Source organism: Nicotiana tabacum, chromosome 24, assembly GCF_000715075.1.
Source record: "Nicotiana tabacum cultivar K326 chromosome 24, ASM71507v2, whole genome shotgun sequence".
In the NCBI taxonomy this organism is placed as follows: domain Eukaryota; kingdom Viridiplantae; phylum Streptophyta; class Magnoliopsida; order Solanales; family Solanaceae; genus Nicotiana; species Nicotiana tabacum.
The window spans coordinates 107,294,032-107,313,030 of record NC_134103.1 but is presented as its reverse complement, the minus strand read 5'-3'; positions in this window follow the sequence as shown (position 1 = coordinate 107,313,030).

Here is an 18,999-nt window from a genome sequence, read left to right as displayed (position 1 = left end):
TCACACATTCGACCATGTGCCTATTGGGCCTATTCCTAGAACATGGCACGTTACTCTCAAAATAATAAGAACAAAAATGTTTAGTTTCCTTTGTAAGATAGGCTTCGCATATAGATCCTTCAATCTTATTCCTCTGCTTAATAAATTGTTTGCATTTGCCAATTGTCCTACATAATCTCATGTTAGCCAAGAACATTCAAATAAAATAGAATATTACATCAAACTTATAATATTACCTCTCAAAGGGATACATCCATCTGCATTGAACATGCCCTCCAAGTCGTGCCTCATGTACAAGGTGTATTGGAAGGTGTTCCATTACATCAAAAAAACCACATGGGAATATTTTTTCCATCTTACTAGAAATTACACGGATGTTCTGGTCCATCCGAAGTAGGTTTTCTTCCCTTAATGTGGTAGAACACAAGTCTTTGAAAAATAAACTAATCTCTGTGATGGGTTTCCAGAGTCTTTTAGGAAAACCACAAAATGCAATAGGCACTAAGGTCTCCATGAAAACATGGCAGTCATGACTTTTCAAATGGCTCAACTTCCCTACCTCCATATCTACTTTTTTTCCAAGATTCGAAGCATAACCCTCAGGCATCTTCAATTTCGTAACCCAATCACAAATTTGTCGTCTTTCCTCCAAAGTGAATGTGTAACTTGCTTTGGGATTGAACACCTTACCATTGTTTGCTGTCTGCAAGTGTAATTCAGGCCGCCTGCAATATTCTTGTAAGTCCATTCTAGCCTTCGGGTTATCTTTTGTCTTACCTTTAACATCCATCACTGTGTTGAACAAATTATCAAAATAATTCTTCTCAATATGCATGACATCAAGGTTGTGTCGGAGAATATTATCCTTCCAATAAGGCAACTCCCAAAATATACTCTGTTTCGTCCAATTATGATTAACACCATATCCGGGGAATCTATAAGGTGGAGCCTCAGTAACTTTACTGAAGTTCTGGACCCTCTCCCAAATTTCCTCACCTGAAAGTATCGGAGGTGGAGAATCATATTCCACTTTATTCTTTTTGAATGCATTTTTCATCCTTCTAAACTCATGATCATCAGGCAAGAATTGACGGTGACAATCAAACCATGATTGCTTTCGGCCATGTTTCAAAGTGAACGCTTTACTATTTTGCATGCAATAAGGACAAGCTAGCTTCCCAGCAGTCATCCACCCAGACAACATTCCATACGCAGGAAAATCATTAATAGTCCATATTAAATTAGCGCACAAATTAAAATTCTGCTTGGTTGATATGTCATATGTTTCAACACCATCATACCATAATTGTTTTAGCTCATCAATCAAAGGTTGCAAATATACATCAATCAAACTTTTCGGATTACGTGGATCGGGGATAATACAATTTAAGAATATATATGGACTAGTCATACACAACTCAGGTGGTAGATTATAAGGTGTAAGAAAGACAGGCCAACATGAATATGGTGTCGCAGATATAGAAAAAGGCGTGAAGCCATCCGCACACAGACCTAACCGAATGTTCCTTGGTTCACTAGCAAAATCTGGATATGTCCTATCAAAGTGCTTCCAAGCTTCTCCATCTGAAGGATGACACATAACACCAGGTGGTCTTCTATTTTCAAAGTGCCATCTCATATGAGGAGCAGAACTCATCGACACATATAACCTCTTTAACCTAGGTATAAGAGGTAAATAATGCATCGCCTTGACAGCGACCATATTCCCGCTGGAAAGCCTCTTGAAACGAGGCTTTTCACAAAATTTACAACTGTCTAAAGTTGCATCATCTTTATAATATAACATGCAACCATCTTCACAACAATCAATTCTTATTGACGAAAGTCCTAACTTAGAAACCAATCTCTTCGCTTTATAGAAATCACTAGGTAAGTTGATATTAGGGTCAACTAGTTCACTCATAAGGTCAATGAAAGAGTCCATGGCTGCTTGATAAATATTCCAATTAGATTTGATACTTAGTAATCTAACTGCAACAGACAACTCAGAGTGCGGACTTCCTTCACGTAGTGGACGACTAGCTTCCTCTAATTGTTCATAAAAACGTTTTGCATTATCATTAGGAGTTTGTTCAACATTTTCATTGGGCTCACCCCCAAAAGCATCCGCAACCATATCTTGAATTCTAGAATCAAGATTTGTATTCTCCACCGACCTACTACTTTCACCAACAACCATGTTATAAAATATCCCATGGCTACCATCGATCTCTCCATGATTAGTCCACACAAAGTAATTCTCTATAAACCCCTTCCTATAAAGATGAAGCTTAACTTTCTCCGATTTTTTAAACTTCATACAATCGCACCTGACACAAGGGCACCTAATTACTCCTTCACTTTGGTATGGTGGAAGTGACATTGTATGTCTAATAAAGTCATCAACCCCTTCTACAAAATCCTCCCGCAATCCCCGCCGATTAGGATAATTTTTATTGTACATCCAAGTACGATGTTCCATCTATACAAATAAAACAAGAACAAATTAATTTATTCTACAATTATAAATTAATTATATCTTTTTTAGTTAATTCAAGATAATTATTTTTTCCTAATTACAGCAATTTATATCCTAAAATTTCAATTCATATCCAAAAGGTCCAATTCATATCTTAAAACTTCAATTCATATCCTAAAAGTTCAATTCACAAGAAGAAATCCTAAAAACTAAAATTTCAATTCATATCCTACGAGTTTAAACATAAACTAACTAAACTAAAGAAATTCAACTCATACCCTAAAATTTCGATTCACAAGAACAAATTAATTTATTCTACAATTATAAATTAATTATATCTTTTTTAGTTAATTCAAGATAATTATTTTTTCCTAATTACACCAATTTATATCCTAAAAGTTCAATTCATATCCAAAAGGTCCAATTCATATCTTAAAAGTTCAATTCATATCCTAAAAGTTCAATTCACAAGAACAAATCCTAAAAACTAAAATTTCAATTCATATCCTACGAGTTTAAACATAAACTAACTAAACTAAAGAAATTCAACCCATACCCTAAAATTTCGATTCACAAGAATAAATTAATTTATTCTACAATTATAAATTAATTATATCTTTTTTTAGTTAATTCAAGATAATTATTTTTTCCTAATTATACCAATTTATATCCTAAAAGTTCAATTCATATCCAAAAGGTCCAATTCATATCTTAAAAGTTCAATTCATATCCTAAAAGTTCAATTCACAAGAACAAATCCTAAAAACTAAAATTTCAATTCATATCCTACGAGTTTAAACATAAACTAACTAAACTAAAGAAATTCAGCCCATACCCTAAACTAAACTAATTCATAACTAATTGACTAATTAACAAAACTAATTAGTTAATAAAACTAATTAACAAAACTAATTAAAACAAGACCTAAACCCTAATCCTCAATAAAATGCAATGTTCAAATAATTGAAACACTAATCAATTGAAACTAATTTATAACTAATTAACAAAACCTAGAAATAATAAATAAATGGGTTGTAATTCAAACCTAGAATTTTTAGGAGATGGAGAAGGAGAGGGGCAGCAGTGGCAGCGGCAGCGGCGACGGCGAGGGCGCGGCGAGGGCGAGGGCGAGGGCTGGACGGCGAGGGCGAGGGCTGGGAGAAGGAGAGGGGAAGTTTTTGAGTGAAGCGAGGAGAAAATTTCAGAGAAATGGGGGTTTTCCCCGTTTTTCAATTCTCTGATTTCAGAATTACCAACCAAAGTTGGTCGGTACATTAAGTGTTGACCGTTTGACCAAAAACCGACCAACTTTGGTCGGTTTTTTTATAAAAAAAATTAAATTCTTTTTTTTGTGTTTTTTTTTCTTAAAATATTATAAACTATAAAAAAAATATTATAAACTACAAGCATTTATTTTATTTAATTATGCAATTATTATAAATAATTATAAACTATAAGCATAATTTTTATAAATAATTATATTAACTATTTAATTTTAATAAATTATAATAGCATCTATCTAAGTAAATTTTCTAAGTTATAATTAAGTATGTGAGTAATTTCTCACACACACACACATACACTATATTGTAATTGATGCTAATAACTTCTTTTTTCATTCATTCATCACTAATAATGCATGACATAGATTAATCGATATATAGGTCGAGACGTTTTGATGAATCATCGATTAATATTCATCGATACATCTAAGTAAGTTATAAGTCGATGAATCAATTTACAAATAGATATATTTGATGATAAAGTATATATACTAATTAGTATCTTCCCAAGTCTATCCCTAAAAGAACCCGACCCTGTGGTCCTAGCGCTTCGTGTTCTTATATATATATATACACATACAAACACACTTCACTGTAATACTTTAACTATATATATAGCTTGTTATAGTATATGTTAGTGTGTATATATATAGCTTGTTAAAGTTTGACCATGTTTGACCTATTAATTTAACTCGTTTACTTAATACTAATATCTTCTTTCGTTTATTTAATTTGTGATCCATATATATATATATATATATATATATATATATATGTCAAAGATGTTTAGTATTAATTCTTTTATTTTTCATTCATTCATCACTAATAATGCATGGCATAGCTAGATTAATCGATATAAGTCGAGACATTTTGTTTTTACTATTAGTCGATATAGGTCAAACATTTTATTTTTAATATTCATCGATGCATCTAAGTAAGTTATAAGTCGATGAATCAATTTACAAATAGCATGTTATATATAGTATATGTTAGTGTATTCATTATTTGTATTACAAAAGTGTTAACGAATTATATTTATATTATTTATATAGTAAATATAAAAGTAATTCGAAAGTTTGATCAATGTTGACGTAATAACCGACCAACTTTGGTCGGTTATTTTGCAGAAAATAACAATTACCGATCAAAGTTATTCGGTAAATGCTTCCCCTACATTAACCGACCAACGTTGTTCGGTAATATTAAATATAAATTCTTAAATATTATAAAATATTTTAAATAATAAAATAATTATTAAAATTTAAAAAACTGGATCTAGATTACCGACCAACGTTGGTCGGTAATCCAAAATTTTCTTGTTTGACCAGTTGGGTCAATTTTTTGACCAATTTACCGACCAACGTTGGTCGGTATTTAGTTTTTAAAAAATATAAAAAAAAAATCCCCAGTTTCCGTCCAACCTGGATGGTTTTTGGTCGCTTTTTTTGACCGACCAACATTTGTCGGAAATAGTTGGTCGGTTTTTAGCAGATTTTTAGTAGTGATTGATCCACTGTCCGGAGACTCAAGGTAGATCTGTCGGCGTTCACAGACCTTGAAGTCCCCGTCTATATTTTATGCCCTACTGTTTACTTTCATTCAGACAGTTGTATCTCTTTCAGACTATTACTTGTAGTAAATTCTAGAATGCTTGTGAATTGTGGCTCCAGATTAGGGTGGCAGTAATTAATATAATTTCATGATATTCCGCACTTATTATATTTCATCTTAGTTAATTATTGTTAATTACTAAATGGGAATAAAGAATTGGTTTAGTGATTCTCTAACGTTGGCTTGCCTAGCAAGTGAAATGTTAGGCGTCATCATGGTCCCGTTGGTAGGAAATTTCGGGTCGTGACTATAAAAGAAAGGTTCTTACAACATAGCTTAACTAAAAAATTTAACGGGTGACATCTGCATCCTTTAAATGGTAATTCATTGTTTTTTCCTCTGTATTACATTTGTATTGATTTCTTCTATTTTATTAATCAAATGCTCATTTCTTTTTTTACAAATTATTTTTGTAAAAACGTTTATGTATGATGTCAAGAGTCATGTAGATATGATAGAATAATGAAAAGGTGCTTGATTAATAAAGATCGATTTTGTTTTATTAGAATTATAACACGAATCATTTAGTCATATTTTGGTTTTTTTAATTAATGCAAAGCATATATAAATTCTTGTGAACAAAATTTAAACAAGAAGGGAGGTGAACAACAGCTAAACAAGAAGGAAAGGTGAGAGATTTTCATTAAACATCTTCTTTTTTTTGTATTTATAAAATGAGATATTAACTTCATTAGTACGTTATACTTTTTCTCTATAAAATGAACGTTAACTTAATTGATTGTTTGTTCCTCGAGAATGCTTTTATCTAATTTTTAAAAAAATATTTGCTATGAGAATGCGATGAAAAACAAAAGCAGAAGAGTACCCTTCTAGCGTTCTAACTTACTATTAAGGTTCTTGAACTGAAAATTATGAGTGTATGCATTCAATTCAATACATATCAATGAATCTTGATCGATTACTTCTTTAATTTATTTTATTTATGTAATATTTTTTTAACTTAAGTTGTCATATATAAAAGGCTAAATTAGTAATTTGTGCGTAACACATGTAGATTAAATGGGGTCTTGAAGAAGCGCAACGAGATCAGCTCATAAATTTTGGATTAATAAGGAATTCTATACTTGATGTCGCCCAAACTCACACCACTAATTGAGATTGTGAGGCGGTTGATGCAATTATAAATATCCAACGCGAGTCGGGGTCGATTCCATATAGATCTTTATGTTGGATTAGGTATATACCCAGCTTAAGTATATGACGTGCCCAAGATTGCACTTCCACATATTCGGTTATTTCTTTTCTACTGCCAATTTTTATGCTAATGCTTGTAATTGTAAAGCTAAGGGATAATGTTTTTGGTATTGTTGTTTTTCAGGTTATAAAAGATCTAGGGTTATAACTTCCGCCTAGTTGGTTACCTAACGGATTGAGAGCTTTAGGGCATATTTGGTTGGTTGGGATACAATGTAGCAATCACACGCGATTACTCACTCTATACCTCTTGGTAGTTTGAGTGATTTTGCCTAATTTGACTTTCTCAAGTCCAAATGGGTATCTTACAAAACAAGTGATAGATGCTCAAGTCGGGTTTTACTATCTCTAGATTCAACCCTTTTATTGGGGCTATCAATTTCTAGAGTTCACCCCAATTTCTTGCTAGCCAAGTTTTTCTAGACTCAGTTTCTCTTTCTCAAGTAGAGACTAAGTCAATTAGGTATGAATCAATGTTTGCAACCATCAATTCTCAAATTCAAGCAAGAACTAGACTAAATATCATATACCCAATCATAAATAAGTCCTAAATCAATCACCCATACTAGGGTTGGGTCACAACCCTAACTAAGGGTTTAGCTACTCATAGAAAATGAAGAAATTTAAAAAGAAATTAAGATAAAACTCATAATACGTGATTAAGGGAAGAAAATCTAATGTTAAAATGATAAACTATTACAAAGTTACCCAAAACAGTAAAGGAAAAACGGCTATCTACTTTCTAGAGTTTAAACTTGACCTAAATTTGACAAAAAGATCTATTTATACCGAGCTAAAATTATCAGACAAAATTGCCCCTGCGGAGGTTGTGAGGCCGCACAATTCTGTGTGCGGTCCACACTTTGAAGCTAACTTGACAAAGTGGTCTTCTGTGGCCGCATAAATTTGGGGTGCAGCCGCACTTTCTCTAATTGTGCGGACCGCACATTTCTGAGTGCGGCCGCACTCTTGATCTTGGGTTGGACATGGGACACTTCTGCGGACCGCACATTTATGAGTGCGATCCCACTTTTGCATTATGTGGCTGCACAATAATAGTGTGGTCCGCACATCGTCAGGTCCCCAAAACACATCTCTCTGAACCTTGTCTTCTACGGCCGCACATTGTGAAGGAATTCTGACAGTGGCTCTTCAGAGTCTCCGGCCGCACACAGTATTGTGCGGTCCGTACTTTGGTCCATTTTGCCTTGTTTTAGTTCTTGTCCAATGTTTACTCCTTCTTAGTTGATTTTCATTTTTTGGCTCGTTTCCCAATATCCCTGCAAGAAAGTACATTTCATTAGTTCTCGGGAATACCTTTAAGCATTTTTGAGCTAAAACGTAAGTAAAAGAGAGCAAATAAGCAGTCAAAATTCCTAAATATCAACTCCCTCAAACTTAAGCTTTTGCTTGTCCTCAAGCAATTAAGGCAATTCCTACCTCCACTAGAAACGGGCTATTTCAGCTGGCCTAAGTTGAATCAAACACACATCAATTGGGACGAACAATTACCCACATACTCATGAATTATTAACAAGCCTATGATTTGAATGTTAAAGCACAAATAGCTCTAATGTGACGCTTGAGCATCAAGAGTTGATTTAATTCCTCAAGGAAGTTTGCACTTTCATATAGGTCGTTGTGGATCACAAATGCCTCCTCCTATACTCTTCGGAAGCTCATCTCACTTAAGAATATAGCACTCAATGCATTGAATTGAGAAAGGTTCACTCATCACTCGCAAAAGAATATTACAAGCCCGGCTCTAAGTACCATATGCTTGCCCCTCATGTAGATCACCACTAATATAAGTTTACCCTGCTTGAAATCACGTAGGGCTTTTTTTGGCATGTAATGAAGGCTTTTGGACTAAGGAGGGAAATATTGAAATGGAATTGGTTCATCTTTCCTTTAGCACTCTATTTTATCTTTGTGGCTCATGTTTTGCCGACTCTTTGGGTCATTTTCTTTTTCCTTAGGGGAACTAGAGAGACTTGACATAACTCTTTCTTGGTCATGCTATTCATATTCTCCTTCTTTGTTTTCTCCATGCTTTGCACTTTTGCTTTCTTTTGAATCTTTTCAAGCCTTTTGCATTATTCACTTTCTTTTTATGTTTTTCTTTTCTTCTTCCTTTCTTTTTCTTTGCCTTTCCTCTTTTCGCTTTTTGTGCCTTGATACCATCTTTAAACTACTCGTCTCTCCCCCCCAAACTTATGTTTTTGCCATTTGTTTCTCATGAGTGCTAAAGAAAGCTTGGATGCCAAGAGAGGGTCACTATAAAACAGGTAAAGGCTTGTAACGTGGTTATTGAATATAAGAGGCCTTATGCTAAAAAGGGTTGACTAAGGATGATATCATTTGTGGGCCATGGAAGGTTTCAAAACGGTTCAAGGAGAGCCTACAATCACTTCTCTAGCCAAGCTAACTTAGAATTTCGCCTAGAAACACATTCGGGGCAAGTTCTAGACCATTCTCATGGGTACTTGGACTTGTAACAAAATACCTCACTTCTCACACCACCGGATTGTTAAAGATAATAGATTCGAGGGCCCACAACAACCGCATTCAAGATTGAAAATCGCTAATGGTTCAACTAAACCACCCGATGATTGCCTAAGTCAACACAAGAGTCACAAGGTCACTAACTAGAGCCATTTCTTTCCAAAAACTTATTTTTAACCATAAGTGTGTAGTTAAGTGTGTTGGTACTAAGTGAAGCATGCTCGACCCTTATTTATTCATTTATACTACTACTTCTACCTAAACATCAAGAACGGACTTAATCCCTTAAGAAGGTTATCACGCCATCCATCGTTGGAAAGAGCCACCCGGTTCACACAAAACCCACCTTTGGAAAGAACTGTGGCATAAATAAAACCAAAGGCTTATTGTTCACTTAAACGTAAAAAAGAACCTAACAAATCAAAAAGGATCTAACAAATCAAAAAGAAGCTATTAAAGTAACTAAGAAGCTATACTATTAAGAAAACAAAATGAAGAAGTTATGAAATAAACTACTGAAAGTAAGGCAAATGAATATACAAAATGAGAGAAATAAAATATATACAAGAAGGATGAATATATACATAATGAGGGAGAAAATAAAGATAAAATAAAAAGAGTATTAAAGTTATTACAGGCCAATGTCATCAAATGTCATCCAATCAAACCAAAATAGACCACCCCCCTGAATAAGAACAAGCATTGTCCTCAGTGCTTAGCAAAATCAAAATAAGGGAGGGTAGAGAGTAGAGAAAACTCCCTATGTGGTATAAGGGTGACCGTCAACATCACCACCCTCGGGCTCCTCCAACTGTATCTCATCATTATCTGGCTGGGGAACAACAGGGTTGGCGAGCATCTGAAGCATCTCCTCAGCAGTGTGGGCAGCAAGACCTGGCTCGTCAGACTGGCCAGCTGGTGCCTCTACTGATGCTGCTGTTGGGTCTGATGGTACTGATGGATATGTCTCCATCAGTAGGTCAAATGTCAAATCACCTGCGGCTATGATCTTCGTCACCTCCTTCCTCAATCTCTCCACTGATTTCTTTGAAGCCTGGGATTTCCTCATCTTCTTTGTCTGCTTGCCCAACTCCTCAATAGCTCCCCCCATGAGCCACCAGTGTATCCATAATGGTCTTCTGGTTCTCCAGAATTTTCTTCAATATTTCCTCCACTGACGGAGGGACCTGTGGTGCTGTTGGGGTAAAATACTATGCTGCAACAGCACTGGATATGTTAGACAGCTTAGAAGTGGATGTCTGCATTCAGTTATTGAGACTCCCAACGTTTGGGAGACTCGTAATGCAGTGAGTGGATAAGTGGATGAAGCTGGTACTAAAGGTGATGGTCTAGAAGATGAAGGTGGTGGCATGTCAGTTGTCCCGGTGGAAGGCTCGGTTGTTGTAGGAGGTATGGGAGCTGTAGATGGCTCAGTAGCAGACTCTGTACCCACCACCTATGGCTAATCAAACTGACCAACGGTGGTAGTGGCCTTACCCTTGAACTTTGGGTTGTCCGCACCCTGTAGGTGGTACCATGAGAAGGGCTTCTTGGACCTCACTTTAGTATCAAATGTCCTTGGATCCACCTTTGCATCATTGAAATATTTTGTGAAGGTGTTGGGATATGGGTAGGAGCTTTCACCTTTTCAGACAGCTATCGTCATGTTGGCCGACATGATGGCACCCGTATTGATTGGGTACCCGGCCATAATCAAAGCCACCAAACCTGCTCGGGGAAGAGGAAGATTGTTCTCATTTCTGCTCGGGTCGATACGGCTGCACACAAAAGTCTACCACCATTTTGGTTCAAAATTTAGGGTGGCCCGAAGGATAGGAACCCCTACTATGATCCACAGTGGTGGTGGTCCTCAATCAGCTAACCAAGTATAACGACCCGACTTGTCATTTTTTGAGTAATTACTCTCCTTTCAACTATTTGAAGTCTCGAATAACTTCCTACGAGGTATTATGAATTGTACACAAAATTTGAGTTCATTCCGGATTGATTTTCTATGTTTCGATGTCGATTCTTCAAGAATATGTGGTATCACATTAAGCAAATGAGCTCCAAATTTAGTTTTAATTGAAGTATTAGATCCGTATTGAAATTACGGAGCCATATCAAAAAGAATCATTGAATTCGGACATCGTATGAAAGAGTTATGCCTATTTTCGTGTCTGGGATGATTTTTCCGTCGCCGCGAGCGCCCAGGGTAGCGTGGGGCGCTAGCCCTGGCACTGGGAATTTTTGGATACTGGAAAATGCGCCACAGGCAGCGCCCAACGCTACCTGTGACGCGCGAAACAACTGAGGGTTTATAAAACGGGGTTCTGGCCATTTATACTCATTTTTGAGTTTATGGAGCTCGGTTTAGGCGATATTTGGGCGATTTTCATGTGAAAACATTGGGGTAAGTGTTCCTTATCCTATATTGATTATATTTCATGATTCCATATTCATTTACATCATGAATCCATGAATTTATGGAAGAAAAATCAGATTTTTATAAAATCTTCCAAAAATGTAAAATGAAGATTTGAAGGTCAATCCGATGTCGGAATTTGATAATTTTTGTATGGTTGGACTCGTATCGGAACGGGTGTTCAGATTTTGTAAGTTTTGTCGGGTTCCGAGATGTGGGCTCCATGAGCTATTTTTGAGCTAAATTTCAGATTTTTAGGAAAATTAGCATTTTCATATGGAATTGATTCCTATACCTCGTGTTGATTGTATCGAATTATTTTGACTAAGATTCGAGGTGTTCGGAGGACGAATCACGAGGAAAAGATTTATTGGAATAGAGAATTTGCTTGGATTGAGGTAAGTAACTCTTCTAATCTTGGAGTTGAGGGTATGAACCCTGAATATATGAATTTTGTGAATTGTTGGGAGGTGACGCACATGCTAGGTGACGGGCGTGTGGGCGTGCACTATAGAAATTGTGACATAATTGTTTATGTGGAATGTTATAGTTAAATAACCTTGGTATTTTCCATGTGGTTTTATGTGTTAAAGACATTGAGCTGAAAAGCATATTACAATCATGTTGAGGCTGTGTGCCAGTATTATTGGGACCCACAGAGGTCATATTGCTGTGAATTATTGTGTTAAGTTGAAAAGTCATACTCAGTCATATTCATTTCATTGCATATCATAACTCAGGTTTATGACTCTATTTTGATGCATAAAAATATTTTGGGCCGAATGCCCTGTTTAACTGAGATGCCCGAGTGGCTTGAGAGGTTTATGACTGAGTGAGGCCGAGGGCCTGATTTATGTTTCATATTCATGGGATCGGGCTGCATGCCGCAGCATGTTGCATATTCATAGGATCGGGCTGCACGCCGCAGCATGTTTGATATAGGCCGAGGGCCTGAATTGTGAGGATGAGTGTGGATCGGGGCTGCCCGCCTGCAGCATACCTGAGTGAGGCCGTGGGCCTGATTGTGAGGATATTAATACCATAGCGCGTGAGTTGTCCGCGTAGCACGTGAGTTGACCGTGCGGGTCCAGGTATTTATACCATAGCGCGTGAGTTGTCCGCGTAGCACGTGAGTTGACCGTGCGGATCCAGGTATTGATATGATGGCACGTGAGTTGTCCGTGCAGATTATAGCGCTTGGGATGAAGGATCCCCTCCGGAGTCTGTACACACCCCCAGTGAGCGCAGGTACCTACTGAGTGCGAGTGCCGAGTGCCGAGTGACGAGTGACTGGGAGGCAAGAGTGATTGTGAGGTATGCCCGAGTGGCAAGAGTGATTGTGAGGTATGCCCGAGTGGCAAGAGTGACTGTGAGGTTTGCCCGAGTGGTACGAGTGACTGTGAGGTTTGCCCGAGGGGCTGTATATGAGTTATGTTCTACCCGAGGGGCTGTTTATGATTTTTATCATTGAGTTGCATTGCATTGACATGCACACATGACATACATGCATAGAGATGTATTTTACCTCATGCTGTACAACATCATATCATTCATGAGTTTTCACACATTGTTGACAGATGGGCATAGTGATGCATTTGTTTTACACGGGTTATCCGGAAGGAAAATGAAACATCTTATTTATTATTGACAAGATTTTGGGAGAAATTTATTATTTTCAAACTATTTATATTATTGGAAACTTCGGCAAATGATTTGGGTTTTCACTGAGATATTTGGAAGGAAGAACTATAATTTTTGAAATCATTATTTGGCTGAGTGTTTTATCCCTGAGTTATTTCTGGTATTATTTGCTTTATGTTGTTATGGATTGTTGTGTACTATTGGTTGTGGACCCGACCTTGGTAGAAGCTCGTCACTACTTTCACCCTACGGCTAGGTTTGTTACTTACTCAGTACATGGGGTCGGTTGTACTGATACTACACTTCTGCATATTGCGTGCAGATGTTGGCTGTTGTTGTTGCTGTGCTCGATGGTTGCGGGACTTGAAGATGTACCTGTGTTCCTGTTGTAGCTGCCTCTTGTTCAGGGTAGCCTTAGATTTATAAAAGCTCTGTTTATGTAATATTCAAACAGACTATGTATTTATTTCATTTCCGCTTTGTATACTCTATTCTTAGAAGCTCATGATTTGTACTACCAGTTCTTGGGGAGATGTATCAGTTTTAGATAATTTCTTTTAATTAATTTTATTGGAATTGGATAGTTGGAAATTGGCTTACCTAACGGGTTGGGTTAGGTGCCATCACGACTAGTGAAATTTTGAGTCGTGACAAGTTGGTATCAGAGCTCTAGGTTCATAGGTTCTACAAGTCACGTGCAAGTGTCTAGTAGAGTCTTGCGGATTAGTATGATGACGTCCATACTTATCTTCGAGAGGCTACAAGGCATTTAGGATAATTTCCCATCTTTCTTTCCTTATCGTGCGAAATTGATTCAGCTTGAAATATAACTCTTTGAATTCCTTCCATGTATTCGTATGCGCACATGAGCGCTCGGTATTAGTTGTGCATCGCCGGCTTGTGATTCTATAAACAAGGTTCGAGATGTGTATTCTATGTTTTGGTGATGGGCCAGTCTGGAGGACTTGAGGCCAGGTTTAGACCGCAGCTTAGGCTCGGTAGCTTCAGTTGTAACCTGTACATTTGGACTCATATGTCTGGTAATATCCCTATGAGTGGAAGTTGTGGCTGGATGAGCGGTGGAATGGCTTTGTGATGAGTATGATGTAAATGTGGGATGTGTTAAGACGATTTGAATATGACGAGAAGTGTTTCCTTGAAATGTAAAGGAAAGGCCATTGGGTGCTTGATTTTCGAATTGATGTGGCGTACAGTCTCTAGTATGAATGTTTTGATGGATCTTTCACATTGTTAAATTTTGGGGTAAAACTAAATTCTCACGTCTGGTTAATGAGTTTGGACTCAGATAGACTAAGTGATTGCATTGTAATTGTGAATGCGAAAGGGTATAACAAGATACCAGATTGAGGCTAAGCAGGTGAATTATCCCCTGTGGAGTAATCTACGTAGGAGTATTCCTTATGATGTGAGTAGAGAGTTTCTTTTCTAACGACGGGGTGTATGGGTGGAGATTTGAATCTTAAACTGGTTGAGAAAGTTGACTTGTGTGTTAAGAGGATGAATACAAGCTTAGCGGATGATTGAGGTATTTTGTTTTTGGGTTGGCGTTGTATGAACTTGGGAAGAAGTTTTGTTGGACGGACTGTGGCATTATAGCAGTAAGAGAGTATTGGTATTGTGAGTTATGGAATGTTTTAATCTATGGCTTTGAGCCAAGTGGGGGAGTCTGCTATTGACAATTTGATTTCATAGTTAGGTGTTAAATTTTAATTTTGGTCTGAGGCATACTTATGGGATAGCTATGACTTGCAAAAGTTGAGATCCAGGATGTCTCGAATAAGGAAATTCCCGGTTAAGGATTATATTGCACGTATGAGCAAATGAAATTCGCGGGATAAGTGAGTTGTTATGGGTGAATGATGTAGTGCGCGCAGAGTATGAATTTGATAGGTAGTGTTAAAGTAGAGTTACTTCTTTGAGTGTTGTGGTGCTAATAGGGCACGTGTATTTTGGCCCATTTGGGCGGTGCAATTAGATTTGAGCAAAGTGGGTGACTCCCGAAAAAACATTCCAGTGGGTTTGAAATTTTATGTAGCAATTGAAAATATTTCCGGACTTGTGTATGGACAAAATTCGAGATTTGCGTTTGATGGTGCCTGGACTTTCAAAAATTTTATATGACCAAGGATTCTACATTTTTGTATAAGGAAGGTAAGAAAAACAATTTCAAATTCACATAAGGTATTCTCAAAGTTAGTGTTATAGTTGTGGTATTTTTGAAGGTGCTTAAGAAGAATACAGTTGCTTATGGGCCGTAGGGCGTTGTGGTTCTTTGGTAAGGTTTGTAGGGTGAGTTGTGGTTAAATATAAAGGTGTTTTATCAAGAAGAAGTATCAATCTGAAGACAAATTCGGAAGGGACCCGAAGAAAATAGGACAACTGGGTAGTAGACTGGACCAGTATGGTAATGGTAAGATCAGTCCTTTGGGTAATTACGATGTGGTAAGACTTTACAGATGTTTTGGTGGCAATATTCTTGGGTTTGGTGACCTGCGTGGCTTGGATGAGTTGGAGAGATTCAGTCCTGGTGGCTTGGTTGTGCAAATAGATTCCAAAGAATTCTTGATGGTTTCTACCGGTGTGGAGAACGTGTTATGTATTGTGATTTCCTCCTGGAAAGAAGCAAGAGAATGGTTTCTAACTAAAAGGGTATGTAAATTATTGGTGACTGAAAGTTGATAATGGGATCCTTGTGATTGTCACATGATGGCATAATAGATGCGGTGAGTTGTGTGGGATTAAGGTTGGCGTGTGCAAGGTCACGGTTTAGCCTTGAAAGGGAGGTCATAAATTCTTAGAGGCATGAACAGTTTTCGATGTCTAGATGAATACTATTACTACTTGGTGTTGTATGAGAAGGGGGCAGACTTCAGAAGGTGCACTGTATTTTAACTTCCGGATGTATAAATTGGTATTGCAGTACTCACACTGTTGATAGAATGCTGATATTCAAATTTTGACAAGTGGCACGGAAGAATTTTTTTTTAAAGTATTTCTCGTGGGATGATCTTATATTAGAGAGGTATTAGACATTCGGGCGGTGGAGATGGAATCAAATATGGTGATTCGCATGTTCTATGGATTTAGAGATTGGGAGTTATCAAGAGCGGATTGTTTCATGGTTATGGACTGTGAAGTTGTGGCCGGAGCTGGCCAGATGATAGAATGTGTTATGATTCAGTCATTATGTAGTTTCGGAAGAATTTTTATCTATTTGTGGGTAACCCGAGTTGATTTGGCGGTCCATTGGTAGGCCCAATTAAGATGTGTATTCTACACCGAGCTGGAATGGTTGGCTCCATACTGCTATTGTTGAGGGATGTGACATTCGGTTGATGTTGAGCTTATTCGTGTTCTGAGATGATCTGTGAGTTGCTCATTTATGCTACGAGGAGTTGTGATTCATTGGTTATGTGCACAGATAGTGCGGTCCTATTTGAGTTTTATAGTGGAATTTGAGCGTGATGAGTATTTGGGTATTGCATGATTGATTGCGTAATGGTTATGTTCTTTCAGGTTTTATGTGGAATTTTTGTCATTTGCCTCTCCGTGGTTATTGATTTTGAGCAGGGTGGCTCGGGGTATATTATATGGACCAACGTTTGGATGGGGACACACATTGCAGTAGAACTATATTAAGGTATGAACCTTGTGTTAGAATCAGGTGATGGTTCTACGGTGTATGATGAATTTTCAGCATTTCGTTGTGGCGGTAGTTATTAATATTGCAGGGCAGTTCTCTCATTTGAGTCATTTTTCATGATTGAGTATATTTGAATTGTTGCGTATTGGTGCACAAATGGCATGAGTTGTGGCTCTGAGTTATATTGGTGCGACATGTCTGTGGAAATAGTTGTGTTTAGTAATATAAGGTCATTGGACCTCGAATAGGTACTATCATATTTGATTACGGTATGTTAGGGAGGATAATATTGAAAGTCGGCTCAAAAAGCAATTATGATTCTGGTTGGGGCGAGAAAGCTTCGTGACTTTTTTATTTCGCGTGTTTCTTTTATTATCAACAGTGTACGAAGGTTTTGGGATGAGGTTTGGCTTGATATGAGGTTTTATACTACTACTTGGTTGGTTTGGAGTAATTACTGTGATCGACAATAGTGCTACGAGCATGCGAGTTGTGTAATATGCTGGGTAATTATATCAGTGGTTATAGTTATGGCTTGACACAGCTTGTTCAAACTCATAAAGTGTGTACATGTAAGATTCGTATCTTGAAAGAAATTCTAAAGGTTGAAAATTAAACTCCAAGTTTTATGAGCTAGAGTTAAATTAATGAATTCAGTTGGATTGTGTTGTCAAGCCTATATGGAATAGTGTGACGTGGGTTCACCCCCGGGTACGTGTGTGGTAAGATGGAACAGTGATTTGGTGGCTTGGAAACAACTCTTAGCACGTTCGAGGACGAACGTATGTTTAAGTGGGGGAGAATGTAATGACCCGACTTGTCATTTTTTGAGTAATTACTCTCCTTTCAACTATTTGAAGTCTCGAATAACTTCCTACGAGGTATTATGACTTGTACACAAAATTTGAGTTCATTCCGGATTGATTTTCTATGTTTCGATGTCGATTCTTCGAGAATATGTGGTATCACATTAAGCAAATGAGCTCCAAATTAAGTTTTAATTGAAGTATTAGATCCGTATTGAAATTACGGAGCCATAGCAAAAAGAATCATTGAATTCGGACATCGTATGAGAGAGTTATGCCTATTTTCGTGTCTGGGACGATTTTTCCGTCGCCGCGAGCGCCCAGGGTAGCGTGGGGCGCTAGTCCTGGCGCTGGGAATTTTTGGGTACTGGAAACTGCGCCACAGGCAGCGCCCCACGCTACCTGTGACGCCCGAAATAACTGAGGGTTTATAAAACGGGGTTCTGGCCATTTATACTCATTTTTGAGTTTATGGAGCTCGGTTTAGGCGATATTTGGGCGATTTTCATGGGAAAACATTGGGGTAAGTGTTCCTTATCCTATATTGATTATATTTCATGATTCCATATTCATTTACATCATGAATCCATGAATTTATGGAAGAAAAATCAGATTTTTATAAAATCTTCCAAAAATGTAAAATGAAGATTTGAAGGTCAATCCGATGTCGGAATTTGATAATTTTTGTATGGTTGGACTCGTATCGGAACGGGTGTTCAGATTTTGTAAGTTTTGTCGGGTTCCGAGATGTGGGCTCCATGAGCTATTTTTGAGCTAAATTTCAGATTTTTATGAAAATTAGCATTTTCATATGGAATTGATTCCTATACCTCGTGTTGATTGTATCGAATTATTTTGACTAAGATTTGAGGTGTTCGGAGGCCGAATCACGAGGAAAAGGTTTATTGGAATAGAGAATTTGCTTGGATTGAGGTAAGTAACTCTTCTAATCTTGGAGTTGAGGGTATGAACCCTGAATATATGAATTTTGTGAATTGTTGGGAGGTGACGCACATGCTAGGTGACGGACGTGTGGGCGTGCACTATAGAAATTGTGACATAATTGTTTATGTGGAATGTTATAGTTAAATAACCTTGGTATTTTCCATGTGGTTTTATGTGTTAAAGACATTGAGCTGAAAAGCATATTACAATCATGTTGAGGCTGTGTGCCAGTATTATTGGGACCCACAGAGGTCATATTGCTGTGAATTATTGTGTTAAGTTGAAAAGTCATACTCAGTCATATTCATTCATTGCATATCATAACTCAGGTTTATGACTCTATTTTGATGCATAAAAATATTTTGGGCCGAATGCCCTGTTTAACTGAGATACCCGAGTGGCTTGAGAGGTTTATGACTGAGTGA